This window comes from Phocoena sinus, chromosome 4 (assembly GCF_008692025.1).
Source record: "Phocoena sinus isolate mPhoSin1 chromosome 4, mPhoSin1.pri, whole genome shotgun sequence".
Taxonomy (NCBI): Eukaryota; Metazoa; Chordata; class Mammalia; order Artiodactyla; family Phocoenidae; genus Phocoena; species Phocoena sinus.
This window is the reverse complement of record NC_045766.1, coordinates 82,858,721-82,883,118: the sequence shown is the minus strand read 5'-3', so window position 1 is coordinate 82,883,118 and position 24,398 is coordinate 82,858,721. Positions and strand designations below refer to the sequence as shown.

The following is a 24,398-nucleotide window of genomic DNA, read 5'->3' as shown; positions in this document are numbered from 1 at the left end:
CTTTATTTTGCTTCCTTTACTATTAGTGGGTTTATTACAGGTGGATGCCACTTGCATTAGGACATTTGGAATTTTTTTTTCATTTTTTTTTTTTACTCTTCCAACTATATCTTCCTGTCTCTGCTTTGCCACTCTGTTTGTACATCTCTGCATATGTCTATGGCCAAAAAACTTCCGTGCATTTCTGATGATGATTCCTTTATAGGAGGAGAAGTGTTTGTGGTATCTTTAGGGTACTGCCTCCTTTCAGCCATGAGGAGAGGACTTTCAAGCCTCTTTGAATGATAATGTCTTTGGTGTCTCCTGCTGGATAGTATCACAGTGCTCATTGGACTCACGGTACAAGAATTCTCTGCTATGTCTCTTCTTCTCCATGATAACCCGCTGACTTTCCCTAGTAGAGGACTCCAAAACTTCTGCTCTGGCTATATTCAGTGATGTCGTATTACCAAGGGAACACATCCAGGAGGCTAGAAATCAGAGATGTTGACTGGGTAGCTCTCACAGGGTACTTGACTAGCACTAGTAGAAAGTGTAACTGGGTTATCCTAGATTTTCTGTATGTTGATTTTGGCTGCATTTTATTTTTGTGGTCTCTTTACCCTTTTCTAACTGAGGCCATCAATAATGATCCAGGAAAGAGAGGAGTTCTATTCATCATTCCTCTGAATAGAAACTCAGTGTCTTCCTACCTCTCTTCCTTCTTTTTCTTCCTCCTTCTTCTTCCCTCCCTGCCTCTCTTCCTCTCTCCCTTTGTTCTTTCCTTTTTCCCTTTCATTTATATTTACTTTCTACCATGCTAGGCATTAGCGTCACAAAGATGCATTAGTTATGGTCGCTGATCTTAAGGAGTTCTGATTTGGTAGTAGGCGTGGGATGAAATTCAGGGAGCGGTTTTGAAAACTATCACAGTAATAATCTCAACTCAGTTAAATTCTACAAAAAGATATGGAGTATCTTTATATGCCAATATACTGTGGGACAAAATATGGATGAAACAGTGCTTCGTGCAGTTTGCTACATGCTAAAAAGGTTTTATGTCATGTGTGCCTCTATAGTCAAATTATTAGCAAAAGAATAATGCAAATTTTATAGTTTCTGGAAAGATAATTATGTGTAAAAAAATGAAATACCCAACCCACATTTTTGGAGTTGGAGAAATTCTTTACTTTCCCCAGAACAAAATGTTCCAAAGGCCCAAGATAACCATCCATAATATTCTTAGCTCTCCAGAGGATAGACCCACTCCCACCACACTCTGTGTTACATGTGAGATTAACCAAGAATATTTACACTTATTTGACACAGTGCCTCAGAAGCAGTTTTGATTTGATATGTGGTTTCAACCACTTCCCAAATTTATACACAATTCATAAAGAGTGAAAATTTGGGGTGTGAAAGTCCATAAATGCTATCTATAAAACAGGAGCACCCTGTCAGCTACTCAGTAGCACGCTGCCTAAATACTGTTGATTATTAAGCTTTTATAGAGCACTTTTATATTGCTCTAGTAATCATTTTTATTGGCTTTTCTTGAAAACACTCCAGTGGCATTCGATAATATTTTTCTTTCTGCTTTTACATTCTGAGAACAGGGGCAAAGTAAATGGGTATTCTGCCCACAGACACAGTGACAAAGTAGGGGTCAAACTGATAGACCCCCTAAATCCTCACCTTAATCTTGGCCTTGCAGTTCTTTACCTCTCTTTTAAGGTGCTGTGTTTTATCTCAATTCCTGCGTTTTCTCTTTATCTTAGCAGTTGTGACAATTTCTGATTATTGTCAGGAAATACTAGCCAGGTCCCTGGACATTCTGTGCCCTCCATGCCCAGTAAGATATACCAAGGAAAGAATGCTGGAGACCAGGGGTATAGCCTCAATAATTTTACTAATGAGATGTGTGATATGAGGCAAGTCATTGCTTCTCTCTGGGCTTCAGTTGTCTCTTCATTAAGAGAAGGGGTTAAGGTAGTTGGTTTTTAAGGTTTAAAATATATAGTTTCTACTGAGCCTGCGCTTTAGAGCTCACGTGCCACAACTACTGAAGCCTGCGCGCCTAGAGCCCGTGCTTCTCAACAAGAGAAGACACCGCACCGCAACGAATAGTAGCCCCCGCTTGCCGCAACCAGAGAAAGCCCGTGCGCAGCAACAAAGACCCAATGCAGCCAAAAATAAAAAAATTTAAGAAATAAACTTCAAAAAAAAAAAAAGATCAGCCAAGTAAATAAATAATAAAATATATAGTTTCTATAATAGGTAGCACTTAATGAGCATTTATGAAGTGTCAGACCCTGTGCTAAGTGCTCTGTGGGGATTATCCTATTTAATCATCAGAACCGTTCTGTGGTGTAAGTGCTTCAATTTCCCCTTCCACTTTTACAGATGTGGAAACTGAGGTTAAGAGACATTGAGGCATCTCATCAGCATCAACAGCTGGCAAGTAGCTAAACCACGAGCTGAACCCCGGCAGCTTGATTGCTGAGGTCATACATTGAACCCTGACACCCAGGGAGAAGTGAAGATGAGAGGAATGTCTAAGAACCCAGGCATCGTGTCCTAGTCTAAGACCATCCCCCTCATTTGTATAATTGGATACTCCAGACTCTTGTCTGGGAATCATTAATGATTGCATTTATAGGCGGGTATCCAGGAACTAACCACACTCCTTGGTCATAACTTTCTCACAGCTCCGTCACCCCAGAGTTATTGGGGATATTAAACTGGTTTTGAGTCTTGAGTTCTTAGTTTGAAAATCCTTCAAGTACTGTTTGATTAGGCCCCAGAGAGCTGTAAGATCAGTTACAATTGATTGTTCTTAACAGGAGTACTGCTGACTCCATTAAATATGCCAGAGCTGAAATTTAGAAATTGAAATGTTCGGAATTCAATCAGATGAAAGCAATTTAATGTATTCTAGACAATTTCTATCCTAAATTTATCAGAATTAGTATCTTTCAAAATTCTTGTTTATATTGTTGCTCCCTTTTGGCAAGCACATTTCCAAAGGACCCCCGATACCTTTATATTTATAGCTAGAATAGTATAAAGAACTTAATAGGTAGAACAGATAGGAGAGCAATCACTGTCTCTTCAAACAAAAAATGTAAGCAGACAGAAGATAGGAAGAGATGTAATTTAGAGTCAAGAAACTCATATTACGAGGCTTTTTATCCATTCTTTTATAGCTCATATTTAATAACTACTATCACCTTATTTAAAAAGCCAATAAACAGAAAAGCATGTAGCTCCCCCAATTTTAAAGTGGTGAAACTATATTTGGAAGTGAAACTCAAACAATATTTCTTAAAGTGTAGAATATTTTTCAGACACTAATGCATGTTTATCAAATATTTTCTCCTCTTTTTTCTCTGCGTACACACACGCACACATGCATATCTACCCAATTCTAAAAGGATTACAAGGAGGAAGAACCAAGAGTAGCAAGAGTTACATAGTCAGTCCATTTGGCTGAACATGGGGAGAGAGCAGAACACCCGATCTAATGGACTAGAAAGCACTGAGTGGTCGTTACTCTTATTTTGTCCTCACAGTCATAGCTTAATTAAGTAAAGAATGAAAAGCTTTCTATAACCAGGCATAAAAGGAAGGGAAGAAGGAAACCAATAATGCTGCTTAGAGCTGCAAGACTGGAGCCCTTGAAGATCTCCCAAGACTATACGGTTTACAGTATGCACAGAGGAGGGAAAGGTTTGGAAGGATGTGTAAGTTTTGCCAGCCGTCTTAGTCATGTTTTAATTTTGTGCCCTAAGAAAATGACTGAATCAGGTGCTGAACCGCAGACCAATTCATATCATCAAGAACATTTGAGTCACTGCTTTCTTCAAAAAGTCTTTAGCCAGTTGTTAATCTCACAACACTAAAGCTTGGCTCTCTAAGCAAATAATTTATTTTGAGGCTTATTTAAAAGAATTGCCCATAAATTGTTTTCACAAGGATGATGAATAACATCACGTTTTTTAATAGATCCAGTATCTTGTAGGAAGTATATAGAGCAAATGCTCTGTATTTCCAGCATAATAGACTAAAGACTGCCTATAGTCAAGAGACCTGGATTCTTGTTCAGATTCTGCTGATGATTTCAGACCAGCTCTTTTGCCCTCTAGAGGAGCCTGGTTTCAACATCTTCAAAGTAAATGGGTTCAACTAGGTTTTCTCTGCTTTCTAGCTTCAGAAGGCAAGTGTGCAGTGGTAGACTAAAGAGGCATCTGGAAGAGTGGGCATATGGCCTCTTACTCAAGCATTCTCACTTCCCCGTAGTGCCTTATTTTCTAAACTATTAGTTAGTGGGTTTAGGGGACAGGGCAGATAGTAGAAGAAGTCTGGATGGACGGGCGAAGATTTCAGGAAGAGACAGCACTAAGACAGTTTATGGTTACACTGGAAGCCCAGGAGACTGCAAGGAAATCTCAGTGGAATTTTCTAACCCACCTTACACTTGAGATTGAAAATAAAGGGTTGACAATGATGTTTTCGGATATGGTTAGACTTGCTTTTAACCTCCCTGAGATGGAAAACTACAGCTCGAGTGGCTATAATTTACTGTCAATAGTTTCACTTTCATCTTAGACTTAATTTATTATTAGTTTATTTTTTAATACCCATCTTATTTCATTAAAGTAATTTAAACAGCTTCAAGGGTATATAAAGCCTTGGATTCTTGTGTAGAGCAATGGATGCATTTGACAGACAATTGTTTTTGATAAGCTTTTCAAAGATTTTGTCAGTAGACCTTCATTAAAACATAAGAATGGTAGGAATAGGCCTAATACAACTTTCCTCCAATTCTTTTATTTACTGTGCAGTCACATAATTGGATCTTCGACCATCAGTGAAACTGACTAACAGGCCCAAGTGTTTGGAATTGGGTTATTTGTACATCCCAAGAAAAGATGCACAAGTTAGATATGCTTACTCAGCAATTCTCACATGTATTGTCACTTTTTGAATCACAAATTAGGAGACTGTGGAAGATAAAATATTTTAGTTCGATCATCTCACACCATTCTATTTGGAATGGAAACTGCAGTATCTTCAGGGGAAAAGAAAGTACCCTAGGAGGGCTATTTGCCTTTCCTTATGAATCATGTTCAATATTAATGTTCTTTCCTGGAGGCATATATATGGTCAAGTAAGTCCTGAGGCTAATTTTTTGTTTTTATTTTTTTTCAGTATGAGTTGGTAGAATCTTTTGGAATTCGGAATAGAAACCAGAAACGATTCACCTAAATGGTCCCTTCTGTGTGTCTCTCAGAGTGGAGATGAACATTTTTATAGATCCACAAGAATATTCTCTTTGCCTTGGGGTATGAAAAAGTGAAGAATATAATATAGATATGTTTTAGGACCGTATCCATGACTATGGCATAATTGTCTGCCAACTCACAAGCACATACATACACATACAAACACACACACACACACACACACACACACACACACACACACACACATACACAGATTCAATATGTAGGGAAAGGCCTGCCCAGGGGTTCAGACCATTAGAGAAAATCTAGAAGAACAATGAACTACACATTTTTTCACTCTTCAGGCCAACAAGAAGTGGAAAATGGCTCCAGGCACATCTCTCTGTCTCTTAGAGGGGGTGTGGGGAGAGTAAAGCTCTTTTCTCTGCTGGTTGTGTTATTGAGACGTGTTTGTGAATCTACAATGAGATGGGGAGAGCTAGGCATTAGGATTAAGGCTACCTATGATGAAATTTATAGTGTATGAAAATTAAAGTCCTGATTAGGCTAATTAGGGAGAGAGAGTCCAGGAAGACTTCTTGGTGTAGAGTTACTGCAGCTGAATCTTGAAGGACAAGATGTATGTAATAAAGAGGGATATCTTTTATTTAAAAAAACTTGAGCAACCGCCTTTCATTCAAATTAACACAAAAATACAGATAACTTAATTCATGTCATAATTCAGCAGTAGCTTTCGAAGATTAACCATCAGTGGAAAAAGTAGCTCCATCATATGTTTTGTTTATTGTTGAAACTCTTGCACCTATAACAATGGGAAATAGAAGGCAACCAGTAAGTATTTGCTGAATGAGTTAAGAATGAATGAACAGGGACTTCTCTGGTGGTCCAGTGGTTAAGACTTCGCCTTCCAGTGCAGGGGGTGAGGGTTCAATCCCTGGTCAGGGAGCCAAGATCCCACATGCCTCGCCGCCAAAAAACAGAAGCAATATTGTAACAAATTCAATAAAGACTTTAAAAATGGTCCACATCAAAAAAAATCATTAAAAAAAAAGAATGAATGCACAATGTTATCACAGTAGAGAAAGTACTAAAATTGACCTAAAAGACTGAATTCTAACCTTAACCTAATTCTAACTTTAAGCACTCAGATTACTTCGAGTGCGAGTTTACCCTTTCATAAAACAAAAATGTTGGGCAGAGGGTTTCCAAATCACTACCGTTTCTAAGATAGCTCAACAATGCCCATTATGACACATTCCAACTTATTTGCAGATTCTAAGTGACAAGGGGACGCAGACACTTGCTCAAACAGAAAGCTGTGCCGCTGTCGCCCTTTCTTGTATTTTGGAAGCTGAATACACAAGCTTCCCAGAAAGTTCTGTTGTTACTCAGGGGCATGCATCATCCTCGAGGTAGCCAGAATCCACACCACTTAGGGCTTCAGAGACCAATGTGAGCATTTTGCATTATGTTCAGGAACATATTGAAAACTAGAGGAAACCAAAGCTGCTCCCTTCTGAAAGCAGGTGATTAATTTCATTCCAGCCCCATGAGTGACCTGTGTGGCTCTTGCCAGTGTGTGACAGGTACACCCAGGGAAGGAATGATCTGCCAGGTTCCTTGGCACCTTTTCCTCATCTGACACGTTTAAGTAATCTTTGCAGGGTGTTAAGAGTCTCCTGAACCTGCTGTGCCCCTGCTATAGGGTGAATTGTTAATATGTTCCCAAACTAACAGCGCTGGGACAGAGACCAGAAAACAGTCTTTCCCACTCCCGTTGCTGATTCTCCTTTTCCACAGTAGTGTAAACATAATTTGCATACAGCTTGTGAGCTGTTCAGACTGCAGACCACAGGGGACATTGGACTGGGAGGCTGAATAGATTCCCCCCGCCACATGTAAACTGTAACTTGCAGCAACTCTCATGTATTTGATAAAAAGACAGAAAGGACTCCTCTTTGTGAAACTACTCTAGTTCAATTTAAAGGGCTAAGAAAGGCCAGGTTTAGCAATGTGATTATAGCATTCTCCCCAGTGCTGTAATCAGATCCTGTGAGAAAGAAAAGCAGTTACGAAAGATGTTTGTCTCCCTCCTTCCTTCTCCTTCAATACATGTGGCTTAACTCTAGTAGGTGGAGAAGAGAACCTGGCTTCTATTGGAAGATACAAGCCGGTTTCCTTTTCCTAGCCTGTTTTTATAAAAGGAAAAACAGAGGGTAAAAAAATGAAGCAAAACCTTGTCACTTTCTGATTGGCTATTTATGTATGCTTTTTACCCCAGCAGAAAAGTAGACATTTAAGATGTACCATTATATTTGTAGTACATGGAGAGTGGTCTGGATACAAGGCTGGTGTAGTTGTCAAAGTATGTAACGCCTGGGAGGAGGAACCCTTCTCTGTTTTCCTAACATCCTGATAGAGCAGGTTTTTTGTAAGAGTGCCGTACAATAAGTGAAGAAATTGTTTTGCATGTTCAAGATTAATCTGGAATTCTGGTTACATGTTTATCACATTAGGAGTCTCCACCAAAAGGTTAGTTTGAAATATGAGTTAGAATGAGCATTTATCACACTTTCAGATACTACTGAATAATATTTCTCTTTCCCACTCCTCTCCCTATATTTCTCTTAGTCACTGTCTGGCCATCTGCCCTGAGGTACACGATGATTGTGACTATACATGGGTATATGTTGCAATGTAAAAAAAAAAAACAAAAACCCCAAAACATAAAAATCATTCATGATTGATGGCTTTATTAGATATCTGCAGTAATGTGTTGGTAAACTGGCTCTCAAAACAAAACAACAAACAAACAAAAAACCCCAAACTCAAAAAGCCCTGATCTGTAGTGTTTGTTGCAAATACACCCATTGTGGCTGATTTCAGGCTACCCGTGTGTTGCCACTGGACACACAGTTGGGAAGCGAGGCTGACAACTTGCTCTCAGTAGCCAGTGGGAGCCAACTCCATCGTATCCCAAATCAATATATTTTAATGATTTAATAAGCTTTACTTTTGGTAACTAAAATACCGGAACAATAATTATCAGTTCCCAAACAATGTATTAGTATGGAAACACACAAATATCAATTTATAACATTCACTTACTTATATGCATATGTATGTGAGGCCTTGAGAACTAGTTTTAACATTTGCAGTGAATTCTGTTGTGCATTGTACCCTTATTCTAAAGGTTAAGAAAAAGGGTAAAGTTTAGAATTGCAGTAATTACTACTGAAGGGATGGATGGATATATGCCCTCAAAAATGATCTGAGCTACATCTTTTTAATGAATTGAAAGGCCTTTTATCTTTTCAGAGATGAATTCAGCATTTGGATTGAATTGTGACCATGGCTGACTTTTCTAATTTCTAGTGCACAGCAAGGGTTGCTTCTTTCCTTTCCTCCTAGTAATTTTTAGTGCAGATGATGCTTTTTTTTTTTTTTTTTTTTGCGGCACGCGGGCCTCTCACTGCTGTGGCCCCTCCCGTTGCGGAGCACAGGCTCCGGACGCGCAGGCTCAGCAGCCGTGGCTCACGGGCCCAGCCGCTCTGCGGCATGTGGGATCTTTCTGTACCGGGGCACGAACCCGCATCCCCTGCATCGGCAGGCGGACTCCCAACCACTGCGCCACCAGGGAAGCCCACAGATGATGCTTTGAATTGTAGGCAGAGCATTGTGAAACAGTGAATTCACAGACGGTATGATCAGATTAGGGAGTAATTTTTGAAGAGTGAAGCTTTCAACATTTTTGGCCTGGGCATCATTTGTTCAAATAAGTTTCAAATATATATACTAATCCCCCAAACAGAGCTGATCTGGTTGAGAATGGGAGGGGGAAATGGCGATGGCTGGAGAGGCCCAGAGTTCCTTTCACTCTGCTTCTCTCCCTCCCGTCTAAATGGACCTTCTCTGGGCTCTGAAGTATAGTTTGAAAAATATAAATTTAAGGAATTTCTCTGGTACTGACTTTCTACACATGTCCAGCAAAATGGTCAAGTCAGATCTGAACCTGTCAGTCTCACTGTAGTGGTCTTCAAAATGAGTATGAATGGCTGCAGTCACACTGATTAAGTAGTAGGTTCTGTATATTATTTAGAAGGTGAAGAGAACTACCCCCGCACCCCATATTGTAGTGCAACTGTTTAGTCATAGATAGGATTGGTCTGAGTAACCTCCAGGCACAGTGTTAGGTACATTAAACTATGTTCTATTTTCTTTTGGTTCCAAATAGTATTAAAGCTATGCAAATTTATTTTATAAACAAGAAGTCCAAGTTTTATTTTCTGAAACCTTGTTTTAAAATCCTAACTCAGTGAATTTTGAATCGTTTTCCTTGGAGCCCTGAAGTTCCAGAGAGTAGGACCTCAGAAGTGGTTTCTGGGAATTAAGTTGTTTCACAGAGGCCAGGTTGGTCGGCATCGGGGTCCTCTACCATCCCACAATCCCTATTCCTCACTGACTATTTCTGGATCTTAGTAAAACTTTGGCATTTTAACTAATAATAATTGAAAATTACTGTTGTCAACTTAAGGCCATTTCAAAAGTCTTTGAGTTTTGGCATGATTAAAAGTCAACTGAATGTAATTCGGAACCCATATTTTAATTCGGGCATCACTCTATACTCAGCTTCAATTGTTTGTTTTACAAACAGGTGATCTTCCCAGATACAGGACTTGTTCAAATTCTAATTGTTCAAATTCAAATAGGAATTGTTCGGATTGTTCAGATTCTATAAGAATTTGTTTCTTATTCAAATTGTTAAAAAATGGAAGTTGGATGACTCACCCAGGGTTACTTACCAAGGGCTAAATAAGATTACTACATCCATAGCTTCTGAGTCTTAAACAAAAGGAAACAGACTAATGATGCAACAATATTTTTTAGTTCTACTCCAATTTGCAACATAATTGTATAAACAAAACATTCTCTCTGATGAGATACCACTTAAGGAATTCCGTCTATGTAATTGTGAAATATCCACAAAAATAAGATTTCTAGAAAGCTAAAGCCCAAAATCTGTCTCAAGAATTCTAAAAAATCTGTCAACCTTTCCTTTCTTCTGCTCCTCAATCCCAGTGATAATGGATGTCTGTGTCTAAAAGGATGCCGAGAGTGAAATACCCATGTGCAACAGTCGGTTCTCATTTAACTCTGAAGATTAACATCCTAAATGTCACTTGAATGATTAACATCATGTTGTGAAACAGCCCAGCTGGGTGAAAAGGAGTAGATCCAATAATGACAAGATAATCTTAGGCTTAGGGTTAGAGGGGTTTTGACTTGTAATTTCTAACAGGCAACTTGAAGACCGCTCATACAAAGCTACAAATACCTTACACCTATCCATAACAAATACCCTACACAATACCTTCCACTGTTTACCTTTGGAATGAAATCTAACTTATAACCATGACCTACAAGGCGCCATATGATCTGACTTCTGCTTCTCTCTCTGATCATATGTGCTACTCTGCCCTTCCTCACTCTTCTCCAGCCATCCCACATTTCTTAGTGTCTCTTGCACACACTCAGCTTGTTCCTACTTAGGACCATCGCGTTTGCTTTCTCCCTCAATCTTCCCATAGCTACTTCTTAGCCCGAGGTCTCCATTTGGATACTACTTGCTCAGAGAAGACTTCCCTGACTGTTTTGACAAGAACAGCACCACACCTGCCAGCCCCATCAGTTCTACCCAATTTGTGTTCTCATTATCACTCTCAGTGTCTAAATGACTGTGTTTATCTACCTAAAATGACTTCTCTGTCTCTCACTAGACTTTCCGTTCCCTGAAGGCAGGGATGTGGCATCCTTTAGCACAGCATCCCCAGTGCTCAGAATGGACCCCAGCATGTAGATAGCCCTCAATGGACATCATTGATTGACTAATAATATGAATTTCACCTATGGAGAGATTTTTCTTCGTAAGCACCTTGAGAAAGAAAAAACATCATTTGATTTTTGAAATGTGAAGACCCGCAAAAAAAGCTAAGAATTTTTTAGGCAAGGGTCCAACTTTACTGCTTACAGCCAAACTCTCATAGACTTTATAAATCAGGATCCTCTTTTCCATGACTTGTCATCCAGGCAGCAGACACTCTACATCTGGAGGAGGGTGTTTGGCTCAGAAGGGAAATGGGTCTGAGTGTGAAAAGAAGTTGGGACCCCTAGGAAGAACCAGGTGAGGTGTTGGTGGGAACTCTGCCCTGAAGAAAGACGAAAGAGGAAGTAGAAGGGTGCAAGAATGGGGTAGAAAATGGCAGAGGAAAAAGGGAGAAGAAAAGTCCAGCAGTGGAAATATCAGAGGGGACAGAAAGAAGAGAAGATGAAAGGAGAGAGGGGAGAAAGCAGGACTGGAGGGGCAGTGATGGACGGAGCAGAGGAGAGGCATGAGAGCTGTGGGTGCCCTCTAACTCTGCTGCCAGCACACCCTCTGGAATGGGCGGGACACATTTACCTTCCCCTCTGGTAAGAGGATATGGTTTGGAAGGTGTCTTTCCTGTCTAGCGCTCTCTATTCTCCACTGCACAAATAGCAGGCCCTAAAGGGCTCTCTGGCAAATGGATTTTCTGTCTCGGAGCAGATCTTAGTGGCAGATGGGGCTCGGCTCCCCAAGGACAGACCCGTCCCCCCCTCCCCACCCCCAAGGCTCACTATTGTTCCAGCCCTTCTGCAGCATCAGTCCGCAGCCAACGCAGCTTCAGCAGCCAGGGCAGCCTCAGCAAAGCGAGAGACGCTGCCTCTGCCTGCTTCCAGGCAGGAAAAGAAGAGAGGAGGTGAGCTTTACTGCCCCACAAGTTTAGATGGAGCTCTGTTTTCATCCTAATACGTTATGGACTCCAAGGCACGTATCAGAAACATTCTTTACTTAGAATGCCTCACAGGGAAACAGTTTTGGAACTGTATTATCCTGGGTTCTCACTGTGTGGCTCTCATGATTTGTTTAATCCCCAACCTCTTTATTTATAAGATGGAGATAATAACACCACCCTCAAACAGACGCTGTGAGGATTTAATAATTTAACATATTTAAAGAACCTGGTACACGGTAGGTCTTCAAAGAACATTACTTTGCTTTACCTTTTTTTCTGATAATCTGAAATAAGGAGTTCTCATACTCCCCTCTCCCCATACGGAAATCCTCTGGACAGATCTTCAAACTGAAGAGGGTGAAAGCAAGGATCTTCTATCATCCTTTCATATGTAAATTTATTAGTAGAAGAGATTCTTTTATTCAGTAAATAAATAACCACCTTTTTTTATTTTTGGTGACCCAAAGTAAAATATCTCAAAGAGTATCAGGTACTACAAAGAAAATGCATTACTTACTGGATGCTGCAACAGTAGACAGAGAATTGCAACAGCGGTGGCTTTAGCCAGCTCTCTTCCTGGAAGACTGCAGTGCAAGGAAAGCTCACAGGTGCTAGAATTGGACCTACCTATGTTTGAATCAAAGGCCTGGTCTCTAATCAACTTTATGCCACTAGCTCAACATCAAATTTGTCATCTTTGAAATAATATAATATCTTCGTTGCTGAACTTGGTAGTTGCTAGTACTAAATAGATCACGTGTAAGGTGCCTACTATGGTATTTTATTGAACACATAGTAAGTGTCTGATAGAAAGTCACCATTGCTTCTGGTTTCCTTCAATTGAAGCTACCGGGAAGCTTTTTTTTTTTCCCTTGGTACTACTTTATAGTTTTATAAAGGAAATTGATGAGCAAATAGGACGTGTTTTATGGCCAAAAGGAGAGACACAATGATTTGCAGCCTCTCCTGGGAGTCAGAGGACTATTCTATTTGGCCTACCTTATAGCTCAGCAAGATTACCAAGTCCTTACATTATCAGTAATGATTGAGCTTGGAAGCCAGCCAAGGCCACCAGGTAGTGATGTTAGGATTAATTTAGGCTCCATGTAATTGGTCCTGGGAAACTGCGGTCTAGGGATTCAACAGAAAATGTTGGGGTCCTTAAGGGAATAACCAATAAACTCTTTCTAGGTAGATACCAACTATAACTGTCACATCTTGGATTTCAATCTTACAAACTTACACCTAAAAGGAAACTTAAAAATCTCCTAGACATGGGAACTGGGTGGACTTCAGAAGGGTCCTTTAATCCCCTGAAATTATTTGCAAGATGTTATACTGGGTGTGAATATGGGTGATATTCTGGTGTCCTTGTCTTTTATCAGATATTCAACTGGGACCATGACACATAAAGATTAAGATCCACTGGACTCGGGCACCCTCCAGGAGATGTTGTATTGTGGTGTGTTTTAATGAAAGATGAAACATGCTCTGGGATCCAGCTTGCACGGTCTGTCCATGGTCACACACTGAGTTTGGGTCAGAATAGAGGAGATAAACCCAGAAGTCGCAGAGACTCTATTTATTGATTAATATGCATAATTTCCATACTGCACTAGGCACTATGGGGGATATCCATGCTTAAAAGTGAATATCTGTTATCATGGAAGTTACAGTCTGCTTAAGAAAGAAAAGTAAGTGTCATAAAAGAAAAACAAATCCAGGACCAGTCAAGAGCAATGTAAGGAAGTGCCAGTTTGCAGGCTGCAGTCTGTAATTGCAAAGAAGGAATTCTGAGGTTGGATGATGGGTAGGGTCCTAAGGAAAGAAATGAACATTTCTATGATGGATTGGTGACGATGCTGGCCCAGTAGCTCGTGTCAGTGTGGGAGGATGGGATATGCCGAACCTACTTATTAGAAGCCTTAAAGTGGTCAGAGGACTTCACCCTCAGTGTAGTAGTTAATAGAGGGTGGTGGAAGTTTTACTTTATTATATAATTTTGTGCTCCAAGAATGACTCCGATGTTTCTACAAGTTCTACACATAGCACAATCTACACGTACTAATAATTTTAGCTTATTCGTTAAAGGAGCTCCAATGAACAGTTTTAGACTGAGCTTTCAATCGTTTTGGAAGGACTGAAAAATAAAAATAATTTCAGGACAGCTTAAAAATAGAATCCAGTCACAATAGGCGGGTCCAACCCTATTGCATGGCTCTGTCACTTGCCCGAAGCCCTTTCTTCCTGGAGAGTGATTCCGGACTTTGCCTTCCACCCAGGCTTCCAGGCCGGGAACGGAATTACGCTGGTGCCCTCTGCTGGGAGGGACATGGGAAGTTCAGCAGGAAACAATGGTGTCCCGGTCTTTGCACCGTATGGGGCTGAGTCGGTGATTCTGGGGCCACGGCAGCCTCCAGGCTGGATTCATTTAGTGCTATTTACAGACTTCCAGTCAGGTATGCTCTTGCATCATGCCCAAATTCATTAACCGGGAGTAATCAGATTTTTACTGTAGGAAATTGTCAGCTAGTTTTTTAAAATAGTCCAAGAAAACTGTCCCCTTTGTACCCCGCAGTTTGAGAGCTGGACCCCTCCTTTCACTGAACACAATACCATGACTTATGGTGGGTGGTGGCCATCTTGCTACCAAACAATACCTCTTGAGAGGCCAGGGAGTAGACTCTGAGGCCATTTTTTTTAATCCTGTTCAATTATTGTTTTCTTTTAATGGCGGGGAAAGCACATTGAAATTCATCGCTGACTTCCTGGCTCAGATCATCAGAATTAATGGCATGGTGTTAAATTAGATTTAGGGTGCCTACTCTGGTGTTCCTGTAGTACCCTGCTCAGCTGATTTTTTGCTAGAGGGGAAGAAAAATCAGTTGTAATTATAATTAGGAAAGGGGTAGGGGAGTGCTGAGAAGGAACCCAAAAGAGCGAAGAGTTGTGAATTCTCATGTGTGGAAATTGGAGGCAAACTTCTAAAATAAAATGATGGGCATGGGGGAGGAGAGGATAGATTGAAACGATCATTTCCAATACTCCACTTTTATTTTATTTTATTTTTTTAGGATCAATAGCCTGGACACGGAGGTCTGCCTCTGGTTTCCATAACAACCTGGCTTATTGAGAGACTGCAGGCTCCGCAAATCCCCAATTATCAGCCTTGCAGGGCTTATTAATGGAGCTGAGGATCCCAGTGAGGCAGGCAGCTTATTGCTGCCACGTGCCTGGCGGGCTGGCGGGAGGGTGGAGGAGACGGGAAGGGGAGATGTATGATGAGACAGCAGCTATTTGTCCCCCTGTCACTTAGGGGGCTGCAGCCATACAGCAGGCTGTGTGAGTGGCTCTTGAAGCCTTGAGTGGCAACGGCCGCTGTTGCAGAAATCGAAGTGGAGATTGTTTTCTCCAGCCCACCCACAAGCCATCCCTCTGGAATAAATCCATATGAACATATCACATGCCCCGTATGCTTATTGAGCTCCTATAATTAATTGAGGCTCCCTCACAAAGACAGTGGTGACTCTATATTACTAATATTAACTCAAGCCTTAATTAACATGTGAAGCCAACCTAATGCATATTAGATAGCTTTGAATTACTCAGCCTTTGGTTGGTGTTCGCTTATTAAGTCTTCACTATAGAGTAACTGCAATAGCAACAGTAATACTGAGGATGCTAACAATATAAATAACACTTACTTGTCTTGTGCCAGGCTCTCTGCTAAATGCTGGAGTTTCTTGCTTAAGCCTCATAATGACCCTATGATGAGCGGTTATCATTGTCCCTTTTACAGAAGTCAGAGAACTTAAACGACTTAGGTCACATGGCTAGTGAGTGTGAATACATCAGGGTCTCATTTCTGCTCCCTGCATGTAATTATTTTATTCTCCCCTTTTATTTATTGGTGTCCCTCAAGACAGAAAAGGAGCAGCACATTACAGTAAATTCTGTGTTCTCCAGTGTGATTGGGGAATGGGACATTCTGGCTAATCAAATGTTTTGATTAATATTTGCCATCATGTGTTTATTGGATTTCCAATTGGGAAAGGTTTGGGATGTAAAAATGTATATAACATTAGAAGTATAGTAAGCATAGTCATAAAATGCTTCAGGACCATTATACGAATGTCAATTTTTATTGTGATGCAGAAGTGTTAGTTGATAAAGATGTCTGTTTGACAGCATGACAGATGAACTGTTTTTGTGACATAGAGATATCAATGCCTTAGCACTTTGAACTTTATATATTTCAAAGTACTTTATGTGAACCACCACTGAAGCTCCATGTGATCAGAAAAAAATCTTTTGGGGTCTTTCAGAGTTAAAGAATATTAGTGCTTGGAAAACCTCAAACTCATTAAACACTGTGGATCCCTAGACTAAGTTTTTATTAAACCAGAACCTTACGCTGTGTGGAAAATGAAATATGACACTCCCTTGAGGTGGTTCAATCCAAATCTGCCATAGAGCACTGTGAGAGTGGATCAAGGTTGGCAGAATTTTCATTATAGTTGCTCAAACAATTTTTTTTATGCTTTTAGTCTCCAGAACCAGGAATAGAACTTGTTCACAAGGACCATATCTTATTAAGGATTAAGAGAAGTGATGATAAGGGCTGTTCAAGTTAATACTTACTGAACACATCGACTAAGCATCTTATATGTATCATACTTTACAGCAATCCTATGAGGTAGGTACTATCCCCATTCAGTAGATTAAGAAATCAAGGTACAGAGGGGTTATATAACATGCTCAGAGTATCACATTTGGGAAGTGGTGGGTTCTCAATTCAAACTCAGGCTGTCAAGCTCCTGACTCTGTATTAATCAGAGCTGTCTACATTCAGTGGCTCAAATTTGCTTCTTCCCAACCTTGAATCCATGACAATCACACCTACCCTCGTCCTCCAATGAAACTTTTGCCAGAGGCACAGATGACTTCCTCATTGCTAAAATCCAGTGGTCCATCCCATGGCTCGTCTTCTTTGGCCTACCAATAGCATTTCATAGTTGATCGCTTTCTACTCTTTGAAGTACTTTAGTTACTCTTCTTCCAGCATATTACCTATTCCTGAGTTTTTCTGCTAACACATTGGCTATTCCTTTTCAGTTTCTCTTGTCCTTGCTTCTTCATCTCCTGGTTTCTAGTTGTTGGAGTCTCTCACAGCTCAGCCTTGGACCTCCTCTTCTCCATCTACATTTACTCTTTTGGTGATTGCTCCCGGTTCATGGCTTCAAGTATTGCCTACAACCTGATAAATCCCAATGATCCCTCAGTAGCCCAGACCTCTCTCCCCACTCCAGACCACCGCTTACTCAACTTGTGTATCAAATAGACACCACAAGCTAAACATTTTGAAAACCAAACTCCTATCTTTTCTCCCTGAACCTGCTCCTTCTTGAGTCTCCCCACCTCAGGAAATGGCAAGCTCACCTTTTCCTGAACCTCAGGCCACATATCTTGGAATTATCCCCAACTCTTTTGTCTTTTCCAATATTAAATCTGTCAGCAAATCTTGTTGGCTCCACGTTCAAAATATATCTAGAATCTGAGCACAATTTCATTTCTTTGCATCATCTTCATTCAATTAAAGCCAAGGTCTTAACATGGCCTCAGAGCCCTCCATGATTAGCGTCCGTGGAGGTCACCACTTGAAGTCCACTTCTCCATGCCCCTTCTTGCTCCTTCCAGCAACATAATGCCTGTGCTACAGCCCCGGCAAACACATGTGCTCACATCCAGGGCGTTTGAACTACCGGCCTCTGTCTAGAACACCCACCCCCCGCCTTTTAGATCCTCATAGATTCCACTCTCTAACCTCTTTCAGCTTCTGTTCACATGTCACCGTCTCAACGAGACTTTCCCTCTGACGGAGATTGTCACACCCTCTCATCCGTCACTATTGTCCTTCCCCACACTATGTTTTTCATAGCTCTTATCACCACCTGACATGCTATATATTTTACCTGTTAATCTATGGAATAATATAAGCTCCACGAACAGGGTATTGTCGCTTTATTATTATTTTGTACACTGCTATAACCCCAGCAACTAGAATAGGAACAGAATGCTCAGTAGAAGTGTGAAGATGAAGGTGCCTCCTTAGTCAAACAGAGTAGCTGAGTCAGTGCTGATGGTCAATGCATACGTGGCAAAGGTGACCCAAAGTCCTCTCACACTCAGTTGGTTTACTCCTTATCACCACTGAAGGAACTTCTCTCTCTCCTGGACAGACATTCCTCCATCTTCCTCTTCCTTGCAAGTTCCTTGGAGACTCCTATAATTCTTACATCCCTCCTAGGGATTGGAAGATGTTGGCAGCGGGCAGCGACTATAACCCGGCTTGTCAGGGCACCAGAGGACCAGATCTGTGTCTAGACACTGCGTTATAGTCACTCCCTACATGGAACACAATCACAGGGAAGAAGTGGTTTCGTCTCCCCACGCAAAGTATCCATCTCTAAAAGAGGACCATTTTAGCAATTCCAGACCACTGGGAGTTCTGCCCTGACTGAAAAATAGATGACATAAACACATTTTGCTTAAGAGGGAGTGCCTTTCTCTCAGGTTAAGTCATCAAATCAAAGTCATGAAAGCTCTAATGTCTAATAAGGAGTCTCTGGTGGATTAAAATGTTCTATTATTACAAATGATAGAACTCAGTATTTACTTATTAGTAGCCCTTTCTGAGTATGTTGAATTTGCCTACATGTTGCTTATAGCTAAATACGGTTGGAACATTTTTCATACAGGAGCATTTCTTCAGAGGAAACACTGCATAAAATGTACAGACCGTGTATATATATATATATACACACACACACATCTCTTGGTTTTGACAGTCAGAGTCCAACGGTTTAATTCTCACCAGTCATTAGCTTTGCACAATTTAGGAAACAGTTTTGTGACCCAGATAGCACCAATAAAGTTAACAGGCTTCTGTAGACTCAACTGTGCGGGTAAGATTGCCTGAGTAAAGGCAAAACACTGTGAGACAGACAATAAATGTAGTCTGTATGGCTGTAGACAAACTTTGGTGAGAAAGGGCTGCTCTGCATCACGAAAGCGTCTGGGGGGGCGTTGTATGTGGTGGTACTGGTCAAGGAAGTGGAGTGGAGAGATTGGGTGGGGGGTGGGGAGGGTACAAAATTAGGTGTTGAGAGGGGTGGGGGGAGGGGGTGACAGTGCTACCTGAAAATCTCATCCAAAAAGGATGTGTAGTGGGAAGGGACCAGGGTTACAGCAAGCAACTGTAACACTTCAAAATCTATGGATTGGAAACCTCTGATGATAGGCATCTGTCTATGAAGAAGAGAACAAAATATATTTATATGACAGATGATTTGGCCCTAAACTGGTATCTCTTCATTTCTTACTCATTCCCTCAACAATCCCACCACCAACCTCCTTTATTTAAACAACATCCTAACCCTTTCCTAGGACGAAGGAAAATGGGAGCAGCAGGAAGGGTGGACACTTCATGTACAGAGCTGTGAGTATTCTTTAAGTGCTTGTAAAAGTGACAACCGTTCTTGGGGACCGGAATTTCCCACTCCCAAGGCTGCCTCAGGCAATTGTTGATCATGTCTGTTTACTGTCAAAAGCTTTGGTTTACTGAGGAAGTTGATGGGAATGTAATCATTGCAGCTCAGCTCTTCATCTTTAGCAACCTGTGTCCTGACACCTGCTGGGGATGGCACATTTGTATCTTGTCACCACTTGTGGAATGTGCTTGAGAAAAATGGTAAGCGGGGTAATGCCCCCATTTCACAGAGAGTTGTGTTTCCTCTTGCTCTCTCCTCTATTATTCACACTCTCTCGCCATTATCCCAACCTTCCTTCCTCTCCCCGCTGCCACCAAGCTCCCAACAGGATCTCCTGAGAGTCGTTACTCCTCAGCCCATCAGTCAAAGTTGTGGGTTTCCATGGTTACCAAGCAGCTGGTGTCTAGACACTCTGAGAGATGCCTTGCAATTGATCTGTGGATCTAGCTTCTATCACACACACCCTTCCCCTCCCACCTCCTCTTTCCTCCCATTTCCTCTTTATTTACAGCAGGCAGTAATGCCAACACAGGATGGAGTTTCCTTTTGACAGGCCATTAAAGGAAGGAGGGGAAGAGAGAGAGGGTGAAAAACTCGAGCTTGCTGTCTCGTCATATCAGGGAAGTGAGAAAACAACTGAAATGACAGACCCGATGTGGCTCGCTCTTTCTTCCTCAGGAAAGATTTTATTTAATTAAAATATGTTAAATTAGGGAACAGTGCCACTAGTCCATTGGAGCCATCAGCATCTTTAAGAGCCAGTAAAACCTTTCAGGATAGGGCTTTGGCTGGTGACACTGGACTGAGGTAGAATCTTTTCACTGTCTCTGGGCAATCAATGTAATTTCTCTTTCTATGCTCAGGGGGATCACACATTCGTTAAGTATGACAAGAGGGAGAACTCTGGAGGGAGATACAGCAATTACAAGGAAGACCTGAACACTGACAACCTCAAATCTGGAAAAGTTATGTTTAATCTCTCCCGTTTTCTCCCAAGAAAGAGAAAAGCAGCTCCTAACAGCCAGGATCTGGCCTGGCAGCTACAGGTGGGCTTTAGTCTTCTCCTATTAACATACAGAGTTTCAGAGGACACAACATCGGACTTTGTGTGATGGTTCCAGACAAAGCAAGACCCCTGTAATCATGTCTGAACACGGACTAAGTATGGACATTGTCTAAACCATAAAATGGCCAAATATTTCCCTAGCCTGGCTGTATGAATGATAATGCTTACCTCATTCTTCCTTCCTTCTAGATAATATTTATTAAGATGACCATCATAGGGACTTCCCTGGTTAGTGCAGTGGTAAGAATCCACCTACCAATGCAGGGGACACGGGCTCGATCCCTGGTCTGGGAAGATCCCACATGCCATGGAGCAACTAAGCCTGTGGCCACAACTACTGAGCCTGCGTGCCACAACTACTGAAGCCCACGTGCCTAGAGCCTGTGCTCCGCAACAAGAGAAGCTACCGCAGTGAGAAGGCCGTGCACCGCAAATGAAGAGTGGCCCCCACTCTCCACAACTAGAGAAAGCCTGACACACAACAACGAAGACCCAACACAACCAAAAATAAATAAATTTAAAAATAATTTTTAAAAAGTGATGCCAAAAAAAAAATGCCCAATCATAAAATGACACCTATTTTGTGATAGCATCCAATAAAGAGCAAAGCTCTGCTTCCTTGAATCTACCTCCAAATCCTGTAGCACAAGCCCAGATAAGTCCTTTCTAACCCCCCTCTTACTGCCATGCCTCATGGTTCCATGTTGTGTGCTCTCGCTAGCTGTGACGTGTCAATAGACCAAGCTGTGTTCAACTATGGGTATGTTTCTAGTAGTCTTTTGCAAGACTCTGCCACATAAAATTTCTTTCTACATTATAATTTATACTCAAGTTAGCTTCAGTAAAAAAGTCATTTTCTCCCACATTTTCGGAATATTTTCAATACTTTATCCCCAAATTTATTACTAACTCTCCCTGAGTTCACCAATTCTCCTTCTAAGATCTCATAAAAATCTAACCTAGAAAACAAAATTAAATGCTATTTTATTTTTCCCATCCTAGTATTTTCTTGTGTTTGGTCTCACATTGGACAAGAAGGCCCAGGTCCCTGATGAGTTTAAAAGCCTTTGGGAATTCTATGAACTTAGCAGTGATGGCAAAGACATGAGAGTCAGACAGCAGACATAAAACATGTCCAAGCAAATTATAGTGAGACTTCGACCAAAAAATTTTATTTAGTACACTTCATTTAAATCGCAAGGAAAGTCACGTCCCCTCTTTTAGACTCAGTGATGTACAATAGTTTGTTGGGACAGCAGCTATATCCTCTCTTTTCGCATTATCATCTGTAGGCTTTAAATAACTATTATAGTTACCCCTATCAGCGACAGCGGAGGAGCATGCAAGAGGGCCACCTTGGAGGCAGAAAGATGTGCTAAGAGGCGGCTCTATTGGCTCAGACGTTAGTGTTGCCACCACCCCCTGAAGTGCTAGCCTGGCGTACTGTCCTGTGTCCCTTTAGGCCACACCAATGAGGTCACTTGCCATCTGTTTTCCAAGTTGAGTTCTATGTCTGGTTCTGGAATCAATGTCATTCTCATTCCTAGACTAGGAAGAATTAAAGAGCCCTACACACAATTGGCTCAGCCTCAAGTCAACTTGTGCCCAAACACCAATAATTGGTCTCTCACTTGGGAACAGTTCTACTAACTAAACTTCATCTTGGTTTTGCTCTACCTAGGTCCCTGTCTCATTCATTTCATTTGTACTCTGATTTCTCTTGAGACTAAGACCCTGCCTTATTCTCATCCTGTCTCCTAGAGATGGGAATCTTGTTCTTGGTCCCATGATTAGGGGACCCTATTGCTGGCTGAGAGACTTGCCCGCATGTCCATGGTCTATCTATACTGGCCTCTTTCTAGCTGCTGTGTTCTATCAGCTTCCAACGCCTATTGACTATCCTTGCTGTTGACCTTCTATTTGACTATTGCCTTTAACCATATATACTTCAGATACTGTGTTATTATTACCCACCTGTCCTTCCTTCCTCTGACTACTACTGGCTCCGTGCCCAAGCTGTAGTAGTATTGCTAGTCTCTTTTCCCTGTGAGTTTGGCACATTTTTCATCTAGTATATCAGTACAGTACTTATATTTAATTGTTTTTTCCATTTCATGGCCTCAATTGGAAATATGTGTTGCTGAGAAAGGAGAATCAATAGCCACAGATAGATGCACATAGAGAGGGAGGATTTTAAATTTGGATCTCTGAAAGAATGATAAGGCCAATCTCATTATATTTGTAGCGATAGTGGTTGTGTGATGTCCAGTATAGACTGAGATATAGAATTGGAGCCAGGAGTAGAGTCAAGGATGTAGAGAAGTATTTGGCAGTAGAAATTGGAATTTGATGTATGTGAGGCCAGGAGTCATTAAAGCTTGTGTTAAAGAAAGTAATATGCTTACAGTGATGTATAGGGATTAACGATATGACAATGATAATATAAATGTGGTGGTTACCTGGTTATGGGGTCTGGGTCAAAGTCATTAGAGAGAATGAGTTATTGATGCAGAGCCTGCAAAGAGAATGTAGAATTGAATCTTGGATTGTGTCCTGTTAGGGGATAAGGAACAAACACTAGACCCAGAATGGCAAAGAAAAGTGAGGAAACAGCAAACACAGATCCAGAACATGGTCTTCATTAAAGTTAAGAAAAAAGGAATATTTTAAGAAGATGTCAAAAACAAAAATACACCAACAATTAAGGAGTTGGTTTTGTTCAAACTATTGCAATAGGGACCCCAGCTCCCAAGATCACAGTGTCTTGGCAGGGTGGCTTTTCCTTAGACTTTTATAGGAGGAGTAGACAAATTACAGGTGGGGTGATTTACAAATGAGGTTATTTTGCAATCAGGGGAAGTCTAGTCAGTTAGCTGAACAAGGTTTATTTATCACTGGTCTACCTTGTTTCAAAGAGACAAACAATTCTATCCTCATTCATGAAACAAAGAATAGAAAGTTCAAGGCAAAGGAGGAAAGATCTGTGTTTGGCCTTGTTACAGGTAAACAAAGAAGTCACCCATGAGTCTTCTGGAGTCATGAGAGAGAGTGGACAGCAGATCATATGGAGAAGAGTATTTTACAGTAAGCCCTTTCCTAGAGCATAAAAGGATGGGGAGACTTCAGAAAACAAAAGGTTGGGAGAATTACTTAACTGCCCCTATTTTCTGGAGCATAGAGCTCAAGTAAAAGTCAACACTGTCAAAAGGAGCAGTCAGAAAAAGATCAAGAGCAATGGTAAATGAGAAAAGGCCTTATGATGTGGATATAATTTTGAGGGAGGGGGTGAATTTGAGGAGAGCACTGTTAGAAAAATGATAGAGTTGAAGTCAGCTCCTAGAGAACTAAGAGAGGTGAGATGAAGAAAAGGTGTAATTTGAATTTATTTTTTCATGAAGTTTGTTGATTGAAGAGGAAAAGAACAGGTTGGTAAATTTCTTGAAGAAAGAGGCTGTTATCTTTGCATTTTTGGACTGTCTTGTACAAAAGAAAACATATTGAGGACATATTTTGTTCTGTGTTATTCTAGAGGAAAGAACTCCATAAAAACTTAGGAGAGGTAGGTGTTAGGTGACTATCAGGAAGAATTTACAGTTAGAGCTGAAGTGGCCTGTTGAAGCAGAGTCTGCCTGTCTGCTAGGAGGATTCTGGGAGATTCCTGTATTAGGTGAGTTGTTGCTGGGGGGTCTCCAGAGCCCCTTTCTATTCTAAGGTCTCTGTATGCAGTCTGATTACTTTCAAGTAA

At 41.1% G+C, this 24,398-nt stretch overlaps 1 protein-coding gene across 1 annotated transcript in view; it reads left to right on the top strand.

The window, feature by feature from the left end:
- The window catches only part of GAP43 (growth associated protein 43), a 92,006-nt gene that overhangs the window by 54,073 nt on the left and 13,535 nt on the right, over positions 1-24,398 (top strand). The gene's annotated exons all lie outside the window — the stretch shown is intronic.